Genomic DNA, 22,962 nt, shown 5'->3' on the forward strand with positions numbered 1-22,962 from the left:
GGTATTCTTATATGCTTCACACATCACCACACTACAAGTGATCACTACTCCTTTATATGGAGCACAAGGTGTAATGGTAGTATGACTGTGATAAGATCCCCATGAGTGATGGGGTGGTGTGGGCACTGGGGGGGAGGGACACCGTTTCAGGTTTCGCCTTGGGCTGTTACTGGGTACGTCTCTGAAGATCTATAATAATGCAAAGTAAAACTGTAAAGTTTGGGAAAACATTCTAGGGACATTGGTTCAAAATCATTATTCCAGCTCTTTGTAGGAGTGTAGGCACTCTTCTAAATGTACACTCATGTCCTAAATGGGGTTTCTCAGGGAACAAAAAATGTCTCATGTCTTCTTCTCCCCCCGGCCCCCACCCGCGCACATACTTTCCAAGTTCTCAGAAGTTTACTTTTCTGAGAGGAAAGAGGGCGTATGTAAGTCTAATTCATTGCGTGCCAACAAAACCAAGCTAGCATGTAATATATAGTGCCAGCATTAGGATGCCACAACATTGGCATGCTACACAGCAGTGGATTATAACAGGGGCGTTCCGGGCGGCAGCCCGGGGCCCTGAGCTCCTGGGGGGCCCATGACCACCCAAAAAGACTTATACTTTGAGTGGTGTACTGTCTCCTGGCTACAGTTCCGCCATGATTTGCAAAAAATTACAGTTTTTACAGCTTTTTTTTGGCAATTTTGCACAAATCAGGACAACATGACATTATCTATACTGTACTTTGAACGCCAGGCTAGTGCCGCCATAGTTACAGTGGGGTGGGGGGGGCCCAGGCTAAGTGAACAGCCCGGGGCCTATGGTAAAGTTAATCCGCCCCTGATGCTACATGATCGTGACCTACACCCATTCCCTCTCATCTCAGGAAGAGATGCTTTCTCTTCCTTGGAAAACCTCTTAACAGAGACGCTACAAAGATCAAAGATCTACTACATACTGTATGTAAAGAGTTTGCTTTTCCCAGTAAAAAAAAAAAAATGTTTCAAGAATATAGCCATTATTCTGTTTATGTGTACCCAGGAAATCCTAGTGGTCTCTAATTGCCATCCAGCTAACAGCATTTTATAAACTCCCAATTGGAATCATTTCTCACACTATGTTGCATATTTTACTGAATTATTTTGATGTAATTTCATCGAACTCATGATAGTTCCCCCACTGGTATAACCTACACATTTGTAAATGCGTTATGTAAAACTGTGAAACCATTTCATATAGGTGCAATTATATTTAAGTGTATAAAATGGATCAATGAAATACACAACAAAAATAATGCTTTCTTTCAGTACCATAAGGCATGAATGGAGTGGCTGTTGATCATGCACGCTGCTGATCTATTTACATGGGGGATAAGGGACGTCTGTTCTTGAGAACATGGAGGTCAAAGAAATCAGATTTCTACCAATCAGCTTGTTATAAATTATCCCGTGGATAGGTGATAATGTTGAATCTTAGGATGATCCCATTAAATATCTTATTTTCCTAGAAAAAAAATACAGATATTTATTTCATGATCAAAGGTCATTGATGCATGGATGTCCAAGTCAGAGTAAGAGCCCTATCCCACCGGACGATTATCGTTTGCATAATTGTTAACGATTAACGATCTCAAACGACCACTATTGCGAAAGACCTGTAAACGTTCACTCATTTCCATGGAACGATAATCATTACTTATGATCGTAATTGCGATCGTTTTTCTTCGCTATTTCTTCGCTATTGCGTTCATATCTATTGCAAACGACCAAACGATGTTTTATTCAATGTGAACGATTTGCGAACGTTTTGCGAACGAGCAACGATAAAAATAGGTCCAGGTCTTATAAAGCGATCAACGATTTCTCGTTCAGTCGTTAATCGTTAACTGCATTTCAAACGAACGATCATCGTTTAGATTCGAACGATTTAACGATTATCTGAACGATAATCGTCCGGTGGAATAGGGCCCTTAACCAATGTTCCTCCTTGCCTTCTAAGAGCCATAATACTTTATTTTTCCACCTACTGGGCTGGTTGGGGCTCTTTTTTGCACCATGATCTATCATTTTTATAGGCATCATATTAATGTAAAAGAAAATTTTTGATCACTTTTTATTAATAAAAATAGTTGTTTTTTTTAAATCACAATCCTGGTGTTTTTTCCTCTTTTCATTTACACCCCTCATTGTGCAAGAACAATATTCTTAATAGCTCAGACAATTATGAATGCTACAATACCAAATATGTTTATTATTATATTTTTTTTAAACATATTTTTATTGGTATAATGGGAAAGGGGTGATTAAAAGTGTTATTGGGGAAGGGATTTTTAATATTTAAATTTTTTTTATATATTTTTCACACTTTATAAGTCCCCTCAGTGAACTTATATATGCTATTATTAAATTGTATATACTGATTAATGCTGTGCCATTGCATAGCATTAACCAGTATTATTGGCAATCTTCTCATAGAATCTGCCTGAGGCAAACTCTATAAGAAGATTGCTGATCTAACAGGACAGAGGTAAGTAATAAACCTCTACCTGTCAGTGTAAGTGATCAGGACCCCAATAGTGCAAGAGCAAAGTGGAGTGCTGAAGGCAAGAGCAAAGTGGAGTGCTGATCAGTGAAGCAGCGTAAAATTCTCTCTACTTCTTCACTGATCAGCTCTGTTCCATGCACTAGACAAAGTCTGCTTCACCAGAGAGGAAAGGCCTGTAGACCTTATTATCAGAAACAGTAGAGATGAGCGAACCTCAAGCATGCTCGAGTCCATCCGAACCAGATCGTTTGGCATTTGATTAGCAGTGGCTGCTGAAGTTGGATAAAGCCCTAAGGCTATGTGAAAAACATGGATATAGTCATTGGCTGTATCAATGTTTTCCAGACAACCTTAGAGCTTTATCCAACTTCAGCAGCCACAGCTAATCAAATGGCGAACGATCGGGTTCGGATGGACTCGAGCATGCTCGAGGTTTGCTCATCTCTAAGAAACAGTAAGCCACTGCTCAAAAACCTATATCATGCAGTGTATGTTTTTTGTGTCTATAGGTGATGGAGTCTATGTCCTTGTACAGCTATAGAGTAGCATACACTGGAACCTTTTCTGGAGCTATGGGTTACCCCCAACCCATAGGTTGGACAGAAAGCTCAGACATGCTGTATACAGAGCCTAAAGGCAAGGTGTCTAGAACACACAGTAACTTTACTTTGCATGTTTTACCCCATCTTTAATGCCATCAGGGACAGAATGCTTGTATGTTTTAATTTGTGTCATTTAAATGTCATCCACTGTGTTAAAACTTTAGCAATTTGGCAATCATGTGGCGTAATTCCAAAGCAGAAGTTTTAAGTATTTTCTTAATCAATCCAATGATGATATTCACAGTTTAACACCAAGACTGTTTCTTGGCAGGTTTTTATATTTTCTCCCCAAGGCATTATATGCCTTCCTTACTTAACTACAACCTGCCTTACTATACAGTATATGTAGACTTAACAGTTCTTTTAATATTACAGAACTAGTTACACTTGGTATCTGGCTTCATTTTTATTTAAATAAAATTTAAATTCATATATTAAAATTTGAATTATTCTTGTCATGGGTTATGAAAAATACAGCCCAATAAGATCTTTTTAAGAGTTTGGCAAATATAATGAAGTGAAGGTCCTGGGAGGTTCTGTTCTTTATCAAGATGCAACCAGAAGTTATTAAATGAAATGTAAATATTCTTTCTTTAGCCTCGGGATCAATCAAAGCACAATCGTAATGAATAGAACATGAGTTGTTTCTTTTGTTCAACTGGAGGTATAACTAGATGTAATATAATACACAATAATGAGAACAATGGTTTGTCTCCGTTATGTCCCAAGTTTCATCACAATATCCGAACTACACAGATGTCTGAGCAAAATTATTCAACAGACTGACTGTCAAACTGCAGTGCATAAATATTACATTGTCATGAATTTATTGTAGACGTATAATTGACTGTCAACTTGGTAACTTTGTTTTTCTTTCCAGCATGATCCTCAATTAGAACTTAAACAAACCCGAAGCACTGACCCCCAGATACGTTCTCATATTTGCCTGTTTATTAAACTTATCTGCTTGCTTGGTTAGGGACAGTTATTGACCTTGTCTTCATTGATCTACTCAATACTGACTGACAGGGATTAAAGAGTTAACCTATGGAGCATGGCAATATCATAGGGAATGTCATCTCATTTTTTCAGCTTATAAAGATCCAGAGCACCTGAAAGATATGTTGATTTAATATATCATACGTACTTTTCAATTGAATAGCATATTAGACATTCACTAAGTCTCTCCGGTGACCTTCAGTAGAAAAAGTGGGAATGGAATAAACAGACTAGACATGGTTATTGAGTTCCACATATATACTAACTTTTTAAAATGATTTAGGGTATAAACCCACACACCGTATATGCAGCGTATTTGCTGCTGCGATACGCAGCAAACTCGCAGCAAACTCGCAGCAAACTCGCAGCAGATTAGATCTAAATAACTGAACACAGCATCAAATCTGTACCAACAAATCCTCTGCGTTTTTGTTGCATATCTGCTGCATATACGGTGTGTGGGTTCATACCCTTACAGAATATATTCAAATGATACCAGAAACACATAGAAACTATTTAATTCTCAGAAATGACATAATGTAGTATTTCACAATCAGTGGCTTAGAAACTGCATGTGGCTATAAAGCTGTTGGTTATTATAAGGTGATATTAGAGAGGAGACCAGTGCACAGAACCACCTAATTATCATATGAATAAAATAAAAGATTGCAGGGAAACAGCATTGAGGAAGAAGGTGAGAAAATAAGTTCTTTCTGAGCATCATTTGCCCTATAAAATGTAACAGCAGGTTAGAAGCTTCTAATCTACGGTTAGTTTTCATTTAAGTACAGACATGTCGAGTAGCTGAGGAATATTTTGCAAAGTCTCTTAAATTGTGACTGGGTATCATAACTTACTTTACTAAAAATTGCAAAAACTGCATAGACTGTAGTATTATGGAAGTGCACGGGTTAAAACTGTGCATTTGTTACATCCAGTGGTCACATGTCAAGAAAATAAGAATTTTGGTCACATTAACCTCCCACATGTGGCTTCAACCTGAAGGGAAGCCTGAGGAAGGAGTCTCCCAGGATTAACCTTTTTCTGGGTATGAAAAACTCCCTGCAAACCAAAGTCTAACCATCTCTCTCTCATGATGGGACCTTCTAGTCAGTCTGACATGGGCCAGAGAAGTTGTATGAAGTACTTGACAATAGAGATCAGCAAAAAAAAAAGCAAAAAAGCAAAAAAAAAGATGAGCTGAACTTCCAAACCAAGGTTCTTTCCAAACTTTGAAAAAAAATAAATTTGGTACCAAACTGAACTTTCTGAGAAGTTTGTAACAAGTTCATAAAGATGGAGGCCACACATTGTATCCGTAATTCCTTGCAGATGGCCAATCGACTGCAAGCCACCTCCCTACAATGTCACACTTTGTCCTTCAGTTTGTGTGCTTAATTTAACAACAAATCACTTTTATCCAGTATAGATCATACACCCATTGGGTTTTAGATTGCAAGTTGGGGAACTGTCGGAAAATTGCTTGATGGTATATCTCAGCATCTGCTAGTAATATACCAGACATATTATATGTCTCCTCGGACCTCATATAATACATGGGGCTATAAAACACAATTGTCAGTTCAGCTCTGAACCAGAGGTAATTGTAAGTTGAGCAGTTTCCTTGTGTGTCAGTATCCACAGGTAACTACACTGGACCTAAATGGTCTTTACTGTTTAACTCACCTGAGCCTCCTGAAGCTGATATTCACTGGCAATTCACCACCCCTATAATGTATTTGGGTGCCAGAGCCTTATCACGTCCTCTTGGCACCTCGCCACTCACTGCGAGGTGTCACATTCCTATTGAAATCAATGGGACATTACAACTAGCTTTTTTGCAGCAAAAAAGCAAAACAAAACATGATTTTATAGCTTTTTTGTGGCAGTTGAGCCGTTCTACTATTGTTACTGCAATCATTTGGCGGTTTTAATGCAGTTCTTTTAAGGTTCAGTTTGGACATACCTAAACTTTATGGCAAAGTTCTGCAAACCTGCTGGATCGAACATTTGAAAAGTTTGCTCATTTCAACCTAACATATTTGCAGCTAAGCAGACTTTAGTTAGTCCTGGCTTGATCAGGGAGGTGGGAACATTTATTTTTGTTTCCAAGGTCTCCAGTTGCTCACTCGACCCCTCCCCTCTCTACAGAGCACAATGTACACCTGAAAGCCTGCTTCTTCTGAAGTGAGGCAGGGAGGTAGGAAAACAGGACAGAAGGGGCAAAAGGGGTACAAACTATCATTAAGGAGATTTTGTCATAAAGACGTATGGAGAATTACAGACCATTGCTGCTCCATTAAGAATTCTGGAAAAAAGGATATGCAAAGTAGTTCTCACACCTCACATCAAAGAGATGTTCCTTCAAGTCAAGTCTCACTCAATCAAGGAGTCTTAGAACATTGACTGGGGATTTTATACCAAGCCAATCTATTTAGCATATCCTTCTCAGAATTCTCAATGGAGCAGCAGTGGTCTGTTAGTCTCCATATGTCTTTATGACAAACTCTCCTTCATAAGAGTTAGTACCCCTTTGACCCATGTCAATAGACCTCTCACTAGCCAGCCAACACACTACTCAGCACTGATGAGGGGCAACAACCCCGAAACAGCTGTCTGCAGATACAAAATCTTTTCTTTTGGAGAGGTTGTTTGGCTTGGCATAAAATCCCCAGTTAATGTTGATTGAGTGAGACTTGACTTGGAGGGACATTTCCTTGCTTAAGAGATGTGAGAGCTATTTTGCATATCCTTCTTCTTCGAGTACAGAAGGAAACTCTTTTGCTTAATAAAACCTATTACAGAGTTTCTTAAAATTGCTTGTACTATTGATATCCATTGATCTCTGAAAATGATATTTATACTTTAATAAAAACAGCGTATGGCATGATAAAAACCATGATTATATGTCAGTCACCCAACTCTCCTGGTTCAATTTAACCATTTTAATCATGTGTCAGGTGACATCTTTAATGCTTAATAAAAACTGTGTCTTAAAGGACGTGATTATAAGTCAGTCATGCAACTCTCCTAGTTTATAATGTAAACGTGTACATCACCTTTTAGGTTACATCTTGAGTGCTTTCTTAAAACCGTGTCTGGCAAGATAAAGAAACATGATTAACCCCTAGACGACCCTGGACGTAGGGTTACGTCATGGAAGTCTGTCCCCAGACGACCCATGACGTAACCTTACGTCCTGGGTGTTTCTCCCGCTATGAAGCGTGCTCCGGAGCGGAGCGTGCTTCATAGCAGGTGGGGGCCGGCTGCAAACAGCAGCCGGGACCGCACCGGTAATGACACGCTGCAGCGATCGCGCTGCCACGTGTCATTAACCCCTTAAACGCCGCGGTTTAAGTGTAAGTGACAGGGGGAGTCCCCTGTCACTTACCGATCGGGACCCCCGCAGTGTGACTGCGGGGGTCCCGATCGTTGAAACGGACTGCCGGAGGTCTCTTACCTGCCTCCGTGCGGTCCGATCGGCGATCTGCTACACTGAGCCTGCACAGGCATAGCAATCATCAGTGTTTAAATCAAAGTACTGTATGTAAAAGTCCCCCAAAGGGACTTCAAAAGTGTAAAAAAAAAAAAGTTCAAAACACTATTACACTACCCCAAAGCCCCTACACCAATAAAAGTCTAAATCACCCCCCTTTCCCATTATATAAATAAAACATATAAAAATTAATAAATAGATAAACATATAATATACCGTATCGTGCGTAATTGTCCGATCTATTAAAATATAACAAGCGTCATTGTGATCGGTGAGCGGCGTACACGAAAAGAGGGGAAAAAGTGCGCAGATTACCGATTTTATGTTACATTATATATTTAAAAAAATCAATAAAAAGTGATCAAAACGTCCGATCTTCACATATATGGTATTAATAAAAACTAGAGATCATGGCGGAAAAAATGACACCCCATACAGCCCCATAGGTGAAAAAATAAAACCGTTATAAGCGTCACAATAGGCCCATTTTATTAATATTTAATTGCCAAAAAAAAGGATTTAATAAAAAAAATACATATATAACATTAGAGAATCTGTGTAACCTGCATATGGTTGTGTTCGGACTGACCTATAGAATAATAGTGTCATGTCGCTGTTACCATATAGTGCATTACGTAGACACAGGAACCCCCCAAACGTTACCATATTGCATTCTTATTTACGATTTCACCTATTTATCTATATCATAAAAATCAAAGTCTGTCTGTCTGTCCTTCTGTCTGTCTGTCTGTCTGTCTGTCTGTCTGTCCTCTATAGACTTCCAAACGCCTGAACCGTTTGCCCCCAAATTTGGCACACAGATACATTGGGTGCCCGGAAAGGTTATTGCGAAGGTCCCGTCCCCGCCAGATGTACAGGAGGGGAGGGGGAGGGGAAAAAGAGGCGCCCATAGAGATGAATGGAAAAATCTCCTCACTGCAAACACAGGTGATATAATTAGCTGCAGCAGACACGGCAGTTGGAGCCTTAGCAACCAATAGGATTACTGCTTTCATTTTCACAGGGAGCAATGGTTGCTAGGGAAGCTGCCTCACAACATCCACAGTAATAACTGGTAGACCCTCTACTCCATCTATACAGTACATGTATATACAGGACCCCAGGGGTGATTCTAGCCTCTCTGCTGCCCGAGGCGAACTATAGAATGACGCCCCCCCCCCGTCAATCCGCCCACATTATAATCCACTACTGCCCCCCCCCACTGCTGTCCCCAATAAACATAATGTTTGGTCCCTTGCTGCACAGAGGATGTCAGGAGAGGAGGGGGCTGACTTTATAGGAGAGGTCCCAGCAGCTCAGAGGATGTCAGGAGAGGAGGGGGCTAATCCTATAGGAGAGGTCCCAGCAGCACAGAGGATGTCAGGAGATGAGGGTGCTAATCCTATAGGAGAGGTCCCAGCAGCACAGAGGATGTCAGGAGAGGAGGGTGCTAATCCTATAGGAGAAGTCCCAGCAGCACAGAGGATGTCAGGAGAGGAGGGTGCTGATCTTTTAGGAGATGGTCCCCCTCTTCCCCCCTTATAGATGGTCCCCCTCTTCCCCCCCTTATAGATGGTCCCCTCTCCCTTATAGATGGTCCCCCTCCCCCCCTTATACATGGTCCCCCTCTCCCCCCTCCCTTATAGATGGTCCCCCTCTTCCCTCTCCCCCTCCCTTATAGATGGTCACCCTCCCCCCCTTATACATGGTCCCCCTCCCTTATAGATGGTCCCCCCCTTATAGATGGTCCCCCTCTTCCCCCCCTTATAGATGGTCCCCTCTCCCTTATAGATGGTCCCCCTCCCCCCCTTATACATGGTCCCCCTCTCCCCCCTCCCTTATAGATGGTCCCCCTCTTCCCTCTCCCCCTCCCTTATAGATGGTCACCCTCCCCCCCTTATACATGGTCCCCCTCTTCCCCCCCCTTATAGACGGTCCCCCTCCCTTATAGATGGTCCCCCCCTTATAGATGGTCCCCCTCTTTCCCCCCTCCCTTATAGATGGCCCCCCCTTATAGATGGTCCCCCTCTTTCCCCCCTCCCTTATAGATGGTCCCCCTCTTTCCCCCCTCCCTTATAGATGGTCCCCTTCCCCCCCCCTATAGATGGTCCCCCTCTTCCCTCTCCCCCTCCCTTATAGATGGTCCCCCCCCCTTATAGATCGTCCCCCTCCCTTATAGATGGTCCCCCTCTTTCCCCCCTCCCTTATAGATGGTCCCCTTCCCCCCCCTATAGATAGTCCCCCTCTTCCCTCTCCCCCTCCCTTATAGATGGCCCCCCCCTTATAGATGGCCCCCCCTTATAGATGGTCCCCCTCTTTCCCCCTCCCTTATAGATGGCCCCCCCCTTATAGATGGTCCCCCTCTTTCCCCCCTCCCTTATAGATGGTCCCCTTCCCCCCCCCCTATAGATGGTCCCCCTCTTCCCTCTCCCTTATAGATGGTCCCCCCCCCCTTATAGATCGTCCACCTCCCTTATAGATGGTCCCCCTCTTTCCCCCCTCCCTTATAGATGGTCCCCTTCCCCCCCTATAGATAGTCCCCCTCTTCCCTCTCCCCCTCCCTTATAGATCGTCCCCCCCTTATAGATCGTCCCCCTCTCCCCCCTCCCTTATAGATGGTCCCCTTCTCCCCCCTATAGATAGTCCCCCTCTTCCCTCTCCCCCTCCCTTATAGATGGTTTCCCCTTATAGATCGTCCCCCTCTTTCCCCCCTCCCTTATAGATGGTCCCCCTCTTTCCCCCCTCCCTTATAGATGGTCCCCCTCTTTCCCCCCTCCCTTATAGATGGTTTCCCCTTATAGATGGTCCCCCTCTTTCCCCCCTCCCTTATAGATCGTCCCCCTCTTTCCCCCCTCCCTTATAGATGGTCCCCCTCTTTCCCCCCTCCCTTATAGATGGTTTCCCCTTATAGATGGTCCCCCTCTCCCCCCTCCCTTATAGATGGTCCCCCTCTTTCCCCCCTCCCTTATAGATGGTCCCCCTCTCCCCCTCTCCCCCCCCCCCCCCCCTGCACAGCAGATAAAACAAAAAACAGCACACAACTCACCTGCCCTCCGTTCCCCCGTCGAGCCTCTCTGGTCTGGTCCCGGGTGATGCGCGGCTGCCGGAGGTGTCCCGTCCTGTCCCCGGCAGCGCGCGCATCAGAGAGCTCCCCGTGCGCCTGTGGCTGTGACTTCCGGCGCACGGGGAGCTCTCTGATGCGCGCGCTGCCGGGGACAGGACGGGACACCTCCGGCAGCCGCACATCAGCCGGGGGACTAAGGCTGCATTCCCACGTTCCGTGATCCTGACGGATCACGGACGTGGAATGCATGTACTGGAGCCCCCCCGCGCCCGGGCAGTATCTGTAATGAGATGCTGTGAGCGGGGGAGACTGTATTCATAAGCGCCGCACTGTAGTAACAGCACCGCGCGGCTGATTCATTACAGCGCGGCGCTTATGAATACAGTCCCCCCGCTCACAGCATCTCATTACAGATACTGCCCGGGCGCGGGGGGGCTCCAGTACATGGTACAGTCAGTGGCGGATTATAATGTGGGCGGCCGCCGAGCCGCTCATATTATAATCTGCCACTGAATGCCGCCCCCATGGTGACAGCTAGTGGCGCCGCCTGAGGCAGACGATTCAGGTCGCCTCATGATTGCGGCGCCCCTGCAGGACCCCCTACTCCATCTATACAGTACATGTATATACAGGACCCCCTACTCCATCTATACAGTACATGTATATACAGGGCCCCCTACTCCATCTATACAGTACATGTATATACAGGGCCCCCTACTCCATCTATACAGTACATGTATATACAGGACCCCCTACTCCATCCATACAGTAAATGTATACAGGACCCCCTACTCCATCCATACAGTACATTTATATACAGGACCCCCAACTCCATCTATACAGTACATATATATACAGGGCCCCCTACTCCATCTATACAGTACCTGTATATACAGGGCCCCCTACTCCATCTATACAGTACATGTATATACAGGGCCCCCTACTCCATCTATACAGTACATGTATATACAGGACCCCCTACTCCATCCATACAGTACATGTATATACAGGACCCCCTACTCCAACTACACATTACATGTATATACAGGGCCCCCTACTCCATCCATACAGTACATGTATATACAGGACCCCCTACTCCATCCATACAGTACATGTATATACAGGACCCCCTACTCCATCTATACAGTACATGTATATACAGGGCACAACAGGTATACCAAACTGTGACTGGGTAACACTGCTACACCAGACCTGACCAATACCGCCATACTGTGCTGGATAACACTGTCATACCAGACCTTACCAATACCGCCATACTGTGACTGGATAACACTGCCGCACCAGACCTGACCAATACCGCCATACTGTGACTGGATAACACTGCCAGACCTGACCAATACCGCCATACTGTGACTGGATAACACCTCCATACCAGACCTGACCAATACCGCCATACTGTGACTGGATAACACCTCCATGCCAGACCTGACCAATACCGCCATACTGTGACTGGATAACACTGTCATACCAGACCTGACCAATACCGCCATACTGTGACTGGATAACACTGTCATATAAGACCTGACCAATACTGCCATACTGTGAATGGATAACACCGCCACACCAGACCTGACCAATACCGCTATACTGTGCTGGATAACACTGTCATACCAGACCTGACCAATGCCGCCATACTGTGACTGGATAACACTGCCATACCAGACCTGACCAATACCGCCATACTGTGCTGGATAACACTGTCATACCAGACCTGACCAATACCGCCATACTGTCACTGGATAACACTGCCATACCAGACCTGACCAATACCGGCAAACTGTGACTGGGTAACACCGCCACACCAGACCTGACCAATACCGCCATACTGTGACTGGATAACACCCCCATACCAGACATGACCAATACCGACACACTGTGACTGAATAACACTGCCATACGGGTAAATACAACCCTGCAGGTATACAGGACACTACATGTATACAGGACCCAGAAACTATACACTACAAGTGCACGGGACCTCCACAAAACTATATACTACAGGTATACAGGACCCCAAACTTTACACTACAGGTATACAGGACCCCAAAACTATATACTACAGGTATACAGGACCTCCACCAACTATATACTTCAGGTATACAGGACCTCCACCAACTATATACTACAGGTATACAGGACCCCAAACTATACACTACAGGTATACAGGACCCCAAAACTATACACTACAGGTATACAGGAACTCCACCAACTATATACTACAGGTATATAGGACCACAAACTATACACTACAGGTATACAGGACCTCAAAACCATACACTACAGGTATACAGGACCTACACCAACTCTATAATACAGGTATACAGCACCTTCACCAACTCTATACTACAAGTATACAGGACCCCAAATATACTACAGGTATACAGGAACTCCACCAGCTATATACTACAGGTATATAGGACCCCAAACTATACACTAAAGGTATACAGGACCTCCACCAACTCTATACTATAGTTATACAGGACCCTCAAACTATTTACTGCAGGTATACAGGACCCCCGAACTATATACTACAGGTATACAAGACCTCCACCAATTATACACTACAGGTATCCAGGACCCTCAAACTATAAACTACAGGTATACAAGACCTCCACCAACTATACATTACAGGTATACAGCACCAACTATATACTACAGGTATACAGGATCCCCGAACTATACAGTACAGGTATACAGGACCTTCACCAACTGTACACTGCAGGTATACAGGACCTCCCTCAACTATACAATATAGGTATACAGCCCCCCCAACTATGCACTACAGATATGCGAGACCCCTAAAAACTATACATTGTGGGTATACAGAACCCCTCCAACTATGCACTACAGGTATACACTAATTCCACTGATTAACTCAGATGAAACAATACCTTTAGCTTGGCCTCCTGGGCACCTTAGAACAAATCTAATTAACACACTGACACTTTATACCCGGGCAGCGCCGGGTACATTTTCTAGTCTAGTATCTTCATAAATAATATATTTGGAATTCCATCATACATGTTATGGTAAAATGAATGACGCCATTACACAGTACAACTATTCCTTTAAAAAACAAGCACTTACATGGCTTGTATATAGAAAACGGAGAGTGCTAGAGCTCTTAGAAGGGGAGGAGGGAAAAACGAAAACACTAAGATCAAAATTTGCGCGGTCCACTGGGTCATTTTGGGCCTGGTCCTCAAAGGGTTAAACGGCAGCCATCGAACTCTCAATTTAACCCTGTGAAGCAACTGTCAGATTATTTTTCTATTGAAAAATTTTAATATTTTCAAACCTACACAGTCTTGCCCTTCTCAGGGTATGACAAGTGTCAGTGTCAACTAGTTTTGAAGGTAAGAGAGGCAGGGACACAAGTGGTGGTGGTGTTAGCAGCAGTCGTGGCAACAGGGTGCAGCTACCTGTAAGATCCAGGGGTGATGTTTTGACCAGCTAGCCTACAGTTCTGGATTAGTTGACACAGAGTTCGAGCTCCACACTAGCCAAACTCATAGCTATGAATTGGCAGGATCTTCGGACACCCCCTCGAGACATAGTACTCTACAATTACAGTTAGCCGAATTGGCAACCCTAAAGCTCCCCTTTGAGTTTGGCTTGAAAGTAGTCAGGGCAAGGGCACCTTGTGTTGCATGACTGGAAAAATTTTGCCAGCCATCAGAGGAACCCAGCAGTGGCAGTGAAACATTTATCCATGATTACAATAGTAATGTGGCAGACCGCATGTGGCCTCCAGGGTGACAGGTGGCATCGTCATCATGACCACCTTAACTTCATCCTCTCATCAGTCCGGAGTACACCCTATCCCAGCCTCTGCCAGCCTGTACCACCGATGCCAGGACCATCGCTGTCAGGCTATCCTGCACTTGGTCAGCCTGGATCAAGTCAGTAACACTGGGCAGAACGGCTTCGCTGGATCCGTAAGCAAACTTAGTCACCCAAAATGGTAGAAACATGATGTTTGCACCATGGGCTGGTACTGCACTTACGCACCATGTCTGGCTCATGTCATCAACCTAATTGTTCAAAGATTTCCTCGATCTTTCAGTGGACTGAAGGACCTTATGAAGATGCCCTGGAAACTTTGCATGCACTTCAGCCATTTGTATGTTTCACCGAATAGCGGATTGAGCTTCAGGATATCATTGAGTCTATGGGACAGGCGAAAGTTCAAACAGAGACTGACGCATGGCTTGAAACTTCCTACCCAATTTCGTAGTGTACACATACCCTTAGAGAGATGTTTATATTTCTATGTTTTATTTTATTTACACAAACAGGTCATTCTGATAAGCACAATGCACAGTGCAATCAGTAATGGAGACTAAAGAACTACAGTACTACATTACAATGCCCCAAAAGGGGGAGTTGGTACTCTAGATCAACTCATGGGCACTTACACCTGTAAGCACAAAACAAATCTGTGGGCAATGGTTGTTTTTTACAACATTCTTGATGTGTCGGCATACAATGCATTCGTGTTATGGCGTGAAATAGACCCAAATTGGAACAACAAAAAAAATTTGGAGCTGGGAAAATCACTGGTTAGAACATATATCGAAGAAATAAAAGTAAAACCCAGGGATGATGGAGTGGCAGCCATTGTCCTCACAAAGTGAACCAACGGCTTCCGCAAGTACTTCTACAATATCCACCATCTCCATCAGCAATGCAACCAGCCTAAAGCAGAAACAATGCGCCTTCTGTCCAACATTATAAAATCACAAAACAAAAAGTAATCAGAAAAGAGATGTAATATGTTACATTGTACAAAGTACGTATGCAAAAGACATGGCCAGTTTTCAGTTTTGCGATTTTGTTTTTTCCTCCTTGTTTATTTAAGGCCATAAAACGTATATTTTTCCACCTAGAGACCCAGATGATCCCTTATTTTTTGTGCCAATAATTGAACTTTGCAATGGCACATGTAATTTTGCCTACAATATTCAGTGAAACCAGAAAAAAAATTATATGTGTGGTGAAATTGAAAAAAAAAACAAAAACAATTTTTATATTTGTTTTTTGTTTTGTTTTTACGCTGTTCACCCTAGGGTAAAACTGACTTGTTATACATGTTCCTCAAGTTGTTACGATTACAACGATATGTAACTTGTATAACTATTCTATTACCATGCTTATAACTTTTTTATCCTTTGTTCTATGGGATTGTCTGAGTTGTGTTGTTTCTATTGGTACCTTGATTGTGCATATGCAATTTTTGATTGCTTTTTATTACATTTTTTCGCGATTTAATGCAACCAAAAATGTGCAGTTTTGCACTTTGGAATTTTTTTTACGCTTACGCCATTTACCGCGCGTGATCGGGAATGTGATAATTTTATAGTTCAGGCGATTATGCACGCGGTGATAACAAATATGTTTATTTATTTATTTTTATTTATAAAATGGGGAAAGGAGGGTGATTCTGACTTTTATTAGGAGAGGGGATTTTGTATTAATATATATATATATATATATATATATATATATATATATATATATATATATCTAATTTTTTTTTTTTTTTTGTACACAAATTCTAGAAGTCCCCCTGGGGGACTTCTAGTATTACTACACTGATTTCTCATAGAGATCTATGCAGTATAGATATACTGCATAGAACCATGAGATCTGTGCTCTATTACTTTAGGCTGCTGCCGAGCCCGGATCAGCGCCATTATAGTGCAGACCCCAGCCAGGTGAGGATACAGGGATCACCCCTTTGTGATTGCGAACTTTGACAGCTGCAACTAAATACTTAATTAGTGGGCACAGCGATTGGACCGTGCCCGCTAATAGCCGCCGCCCCAGGTTCGCGGCAGTTCAGAGCAGGGTTGCTGCGCGACCCCCCTCTGAACTCCCCTAGTGGCACCAGGACGTTCTGTAATGTCCTGGTGCAGCTAGGGGTTAAATATATTTACATGCAGTTTGATATTATTAGTTACAACTTACAGTTATATAAATAATATTATTTTATGTGCAAATGTGCAATATGCATGAACATTGCTATTAGGCCAAGTAACATTTTTTTTATGAACAACCATGTTCACATATAAGTATAATAATGCAGCAGGTATTCAAATAAAATACTTAAATTAGCTAAAAATCAAGACTGTAATAGGTCTGGTCAAAAAAGACCGGAACATTATAAGTGTACGGTAGACCCGAACAGAGTCGTGCGTCACCCTGCTATGTGACCCAACACTACTACTCCCATCATACCCTAAAACTGCGACTTTTTGCTTTAATTATTCATTGTGACTAAATTTCTTAATTTGTTTTAGTATAGGTTTGTAAGTCCCTTTTCCAACAAACCATGTCTTTTTCCAATAAGTCCCATCCATAAATTTGTTGAAATAAACCTGTGTCACAATATTGGCGTATTTGGGGCCACAATTCTGCCACAGCAGCCATAGTAAACCATATATTGCTTGCAGTCAGGCTAGCAGTCAGCCAAAATAGGCAGCAAAACAGAAACAATACAATTTCTATGCAACACAGGCTATTGTCTAAGAACAGTTGAGTCTCTGTACAGACATTTAAGAAGGAGTTTATTAAGACCAGCATATTTTACGTTGGTCTAAGTAATAAATATTATTTAGCAGTGTATTAAACATACTTTTTTAGTCTCTAGAGCAGAGCTTCTCAAAGTTAATGTACTGGAGCCTTGCCCAACAGACAAAATGAGCCTGGGCCTCACCAGACCGACCAAGAGGATGCTGGGGCCTCACCATCTGTGGTGGAAGTTCAGTCAAATAAAAATCCTACTGCTCAGTCTACCCTTCATTTGTCTCCGAAATTCTATATAACATTAAAGTGTCACCGTCATATATATATATTTTTTTTGCAGAAATCAATAGTACATGCGATTTTAAGAAACTTTGTAATTGAGTTTATTAGGCAAATATGCCAATATCTGCTTTCAAAAAGACTTTCCCCAGGTCCTCCCTCCTCTCATTCACTGCTCATTATCAGGAAATCTCGACTCTTACATCAGTCTGGCCCTGTTAGAGCAAAGAATAAAGGATTACACCAGCGGGACCTATGTGAAAGCCAGTATTCAGAGGTCAGAGAGGTCAGTGCTGACTTCAGAGGAGATAGTCTGTTGATGTTGCTGAAAATTAACTCTTTGTTGTCCTGTTTTGGTGCCTCATCTCCCTCAACCCCTACCCTCTCCATAAGAGAACCATGAAGATGGGGGAGAGCTTCAAACTGCTTTTTCATGATAAAAATGCATTTTTTGGCTAATAAACCCAATAACAAAGTTTCTTAAAATTGCCTGTAACATTGATTTTGGCAAAAAAAGAAAAAAAAAAGTGACAGTGACACTTTAAAATAAGTACGAAATGAGCGAATAACGTTCCTAAACCAGAAATTGTTGTAGCCAGGGACAGGACTGTGCAGCTTATAATCATTTATGTGAAAACTGATGAGGTTCGCCTCACAGTTTGTGAAGCACTGCTCTAGAGTACCCCTTTAATGGTATAGACGATTGGTACACACACACACACACACACACATATATATATATTTATTCATATACCAGCCTAGCTTTCCTCTTTGTTATACTTCAGAACACCTCTCACAGTGCACCTCACAATGCGCTTTATATCTGTATTGTCTGCATGCAGCATTATTTATACTTCCTTCATTGCACTACAGTACACGTACTTATTATCTGTTTTGGATTGTAAGCACCTAGGACAGCATCATCTCTCCTATTATCTCATTGTCAGTTCACGTTTTTGTTTTTCCATATCTGCCACTTTGCATTTTTGCCGCTTCTCCTGATGGAATAAATGGGCAGTATATAAATACATTTTCTTATGATTGGCCTTTTATCACTTATATAACCTAGAGCCTCTATACTTCCATAATAACTACTGTTCAGTTTTGCAGAATACCAGGCATAAAATGTAAGTTTTGAAATGTTGCTGTACGAAAATACCTCTGAGTTTTACTACCTAAAAGCATAGGTTTAATGTAAGCAATGTAAGGCTATTTTACTTGTTAAATGTTTAGTTAAAAAAAAAACCTTAAATATTTCTTTTATTCAGTGTCAATTTGACATTTTTATGCAGCAAGAAGAATGTTGCTTTTTCTAGAAATCTGTCATTTTTTGTCTACAGCCTTAGATCTTGACCACAGGTTATGTAAGGATAGTATAAAGCTACATATTTTTTTTTTTTATATTTCTTACCATTTATCAGCACTAGACTGACCATTTCACCACTAGATGGCAGTAAAGCATGATGCATTGGTTCAGGCTTCAAACTTATTGATACAGGATACAAAATGTGTTGGTCTTTAATTCAAATGAACACTTTATAAGGATGTCTCTTGTGATTGAGCTTTTCAAAACTATTTCTAGTAATTTAATATATATATATATATATATATATATATATATATATATATATATATATATATATCTTTAAGATCATATGATCTGATTTTAGGAGGCAACATTTTAGAACTGGATGATACTTTTAAAAATATTCTATTTAACAATGCATAGTACTTACAACCAAGATTCAGTATAAGAAGTAACATGAATATTGATGCTTAGTTAAATACTAAATGTAAGTCATATACAGGCTAGTGGCAGTTCTTCATTTTAAGAAATACAATATTCTTTCTCATAGGATACATTGCATAGGACGTATCCACTATAAATGCTTAATTTTGGATGGTTTTAAGATGGGTCCTAACATGGATGCTAAACATCCTAAGGCTATGTTCACACAATGTCAAAAATCTTAAAAAGGCGTCCGATTTTCATATTTAAAATAACGTCAGTTTTTGCCGAGATTTAACTGACTGCAATGCAATGCATTGAAGTCAATTGGAAGATAGACGTCCAATGCACACAGCGTCTTGAATAACGGACGTTTTTGCCGCGGTTGTCAAAACAATGAACATGATCATTATTTTCGGGCTGTCTTTTGCGAACAGCGGACGTTTTTTATTTGTAGTTCACACACAGTTTTCCTTTTGACACCATTCTGTCTCCGTTTTTACAATTAAATTCAATGGACTTTTCAATTAAGCCGCATCCAAAGAGCAATTAGTAATCCCAAACTAGCATAATGTACAAACACCCGTCTGTGCACTAAGGGGAGGTAAGGCTGCTAAATAACGTCCTTTATTTTAGACTTAAAATGACGGACGTCATTTTAAACGGAGATGAAAAGACGTTGTGTGAACATAGCCTAAATGTGCACATTATGGGGGAGATTTATCAAGATGCTCCCAAGGCATACGCAAAAGAAAAGGGGGAGATTCAATCCTTTTCATGGTGGGGGTTAGCCATATCACCTGCTCGCCTGATGAGCGGGGGGTACGGGGAGGAGGCACCAGATGTATCGTGATTTATACCTGCTTGCAGACGTGAATCATGATACAGATCTACTCCTGCTCCAAAGCAGGTGTAGATTAGATTTGCAAAGCCTGCTCCAGGTGCAGGGCTAGCCAGCTCTACAAAGAGGTGTGTGCCTCTTAGTAAAGCTTGCCGAACAAAGGGGGTGGGGCTTTAAGACGGGCGTACAAGTATTTTATTTTATTATAAAACTATGTTGACCTTAGTTCAGTTCATAGGAACTGCAAGGGGTCAGGGGTCACTGTAATATGGTCCCAAATGCGTTATTATGACTGCATAAAATGTTTTTTTATATGCAGAAATAAGAAAATAAAAAACAATAACAGAATAAGAGCTTTTATCAGCTTGAAAAATATGTTGATGCTTTTACCTTCTGTTAAAGTGTCAAGGATAAGATGGTCATAGAACTGCACTATGTCAGTCCAGACTTTATCTTTATATGTAAATATTAAGAAAGTGAATTATCAAATAGTACTGTAAGAAATTATCATATTTAAAAGGAAAGTATCGTGAAACATGTTCTTCTTTCTAATCTCTCTCTGTTTTAGACGTGACTTAAACATCACTTTTATGGGGGTTTGCAAAAGAGCAATTATTGTGGCTATGGATGTAATTGTGTCAGTCAGAGGTAGCTTAAAGGGGTGGGGTCATGAAGCTAAAAAGTTAAATCAGATATGTACCACATACATATATGTAAAGGAGAACAAATGTGCTGTTTTTAGTAAAGAAGCTTACATCACTGTGCCATTTTCTTCCCTATATGCAAAAGAACACTGCAGAGACACCATCACATGTCTCGACGTCAGTGAACTAGCCAGACCTTCCCTCCGGGAAGGAACAACCAAGCCAAAGGCGTTCTCCAGTCAAGGAAACCACCTCAGCAAGGTATCCATCCACAGACAGCTGTTTCGGGGTTTTTGCCCCTCATCAGTGTGGAGTAGGTTTCTGGCTAGTGGGAGCAATAACTAGTAAGTGCATGCAAAAGGATGCTGGTTGACCTCAGGGAGATCATCCAAAACCCCGAAACAGCTGTCTGTGGATGGATACCTTGCTGAGGTGGTTTCCTTGACTGGAGAACGCCTTTGGCTTGGATGTTCCTTCCCGGAGGGAAGGTCTGGCTAGTTCACTGACGTCGAGACATGTGATGGTGTCTCTGTAGTGTTCTTTTGCATATTTGATTTCCCAGAGGGCAATGTTCTAGAATACACTGACGTTGAGACATGTGATGGTGTCTCTGCTGTGTTTTGGTTGATCTCCCTGAGGTCAACCAGCGTCCTTTTGCATTTTCTTCCCTATACACCCGATAACTTCTTGGTTTCCTCTCTGATCTGTGACCCTTCTGTTGTCTGTAACAGTGCAGACACTTTCCCACAACCCCACTTGCTACATGTACAGTGAAAACCAACTATCAGTACTAATGGGACAGATCATGTGACTGCAATTTAAATTAATATAATTTTTCAAGTTAGATACCTGGTGGGCCCTAACTAAGGGTAAGAGGTAGTGAGAAGCGAATAATGTTCGATCGAATAGATATTCGATCGAATAGTGAGATATTTGATTATTCGATATTCGTACTAATATCCCCCGAATGTTCAATAAATATTCGATAAGCGTTTAAATCCCCCAGCTTCCGGTTTCACCCTCCAAATGGTCAAATAGATGTTTTTCACTAATCAAATACTTGTTCCCATAGACTTTAATAAGATCAAATATTCGCGGGATATTTGTACGAATATTGAATATTCGAATATCTCACTATTCGCTCATCACTAGTAAGAGGTTATGAAAAAAACAGCACATGGGGGATTAGTGAGTCTTCTAAATCCTTCAAATGATACATTTTAGGGAATGCTTGTAAAATTAAAACATGTTAATTTAACATAATGATAAAAATAGAGTGCATTTGGACTTTTTAGAATATCTCATGTAATTTCTCAATAGCATTACACTGAGGAAAAGGCTCAAATGAAGATCATTGAGTTAATATTCAGCATCAGTCAAAACTGTGCAGTTTGCCTGCCTATATGCAGTAACCTAAATAACACCGGATGTAACCTGCAATGTCAATGTATGAAACAGATGAAGGAAAAATAGAATATTCAAATAGAGGCAGCATTCCGCTTTCTGCATTATTTCCAGCCATGTCCAAAAAAGAATTGAAATTAATTTGAAATAGTGAATTTTATACATCTATCTCTCTCTTGAAATGTCCAGACGGAGAGACTGCATTTTCTCAGTCAACATTCGTGTTTAATCTCTATTACATTCTCTTATCTCTAAAGAACAAAAATAATTATCCATAATGTGGATGGAACACACCTATGTAATTAGCAAAAAAGTAATTAACAACTTTCATTGAAGTGCTGGGAGCAGGAATAAGATTATATACCATGACTCTGTCAATAGCTAATGAAGTTGTTAGTAGGAAGGGAAATGTTATTTATGATCTTAGCACTTCAGTAAATGCTCTTAATTATGCTTCTACTTATCTCCTGTGCATCACCCTTCTACTGCTCGTTTTTTCTAGCATAGAACTACTGAAGTTATTCAAAGTTCCTTCTTAGATCCCATATGGTATTGTCCTCACTGGCATAGGTTATACAGTGAGCTGAATTGCTGCAGATTATATATGAATGTATTGCTATAATTTCTTGAGACCCATATTGTTACACTAACCTTGACCCACGAATGGCATTTAAAATGGAAGGTTATAAATTTTATGTACAATATGTAGACATGTATTGATGTTACTTCTTTTGAAATGATGACCCTGTATGTACAAGGATGGTGAAAAATGTAAAACCAGGGCATTCTAATAAACAGACGTCATGGTTATTTTATGACAAG

Source organism: Dendropsophus ebraccatus, chromosome 3, assembly GCF_027789765.1.
Source record: "Dendropsophus ebraccatus isolate aDenEbr1 chromosome 3, aDenEbr1.pat, whole genome shotgun sequence".
NCBI lineage: Eukaryota > Metazoa > Chordata > Amphibia > Anura > Hylidae > Dendropsophus > Dendropsophus ebraccatus.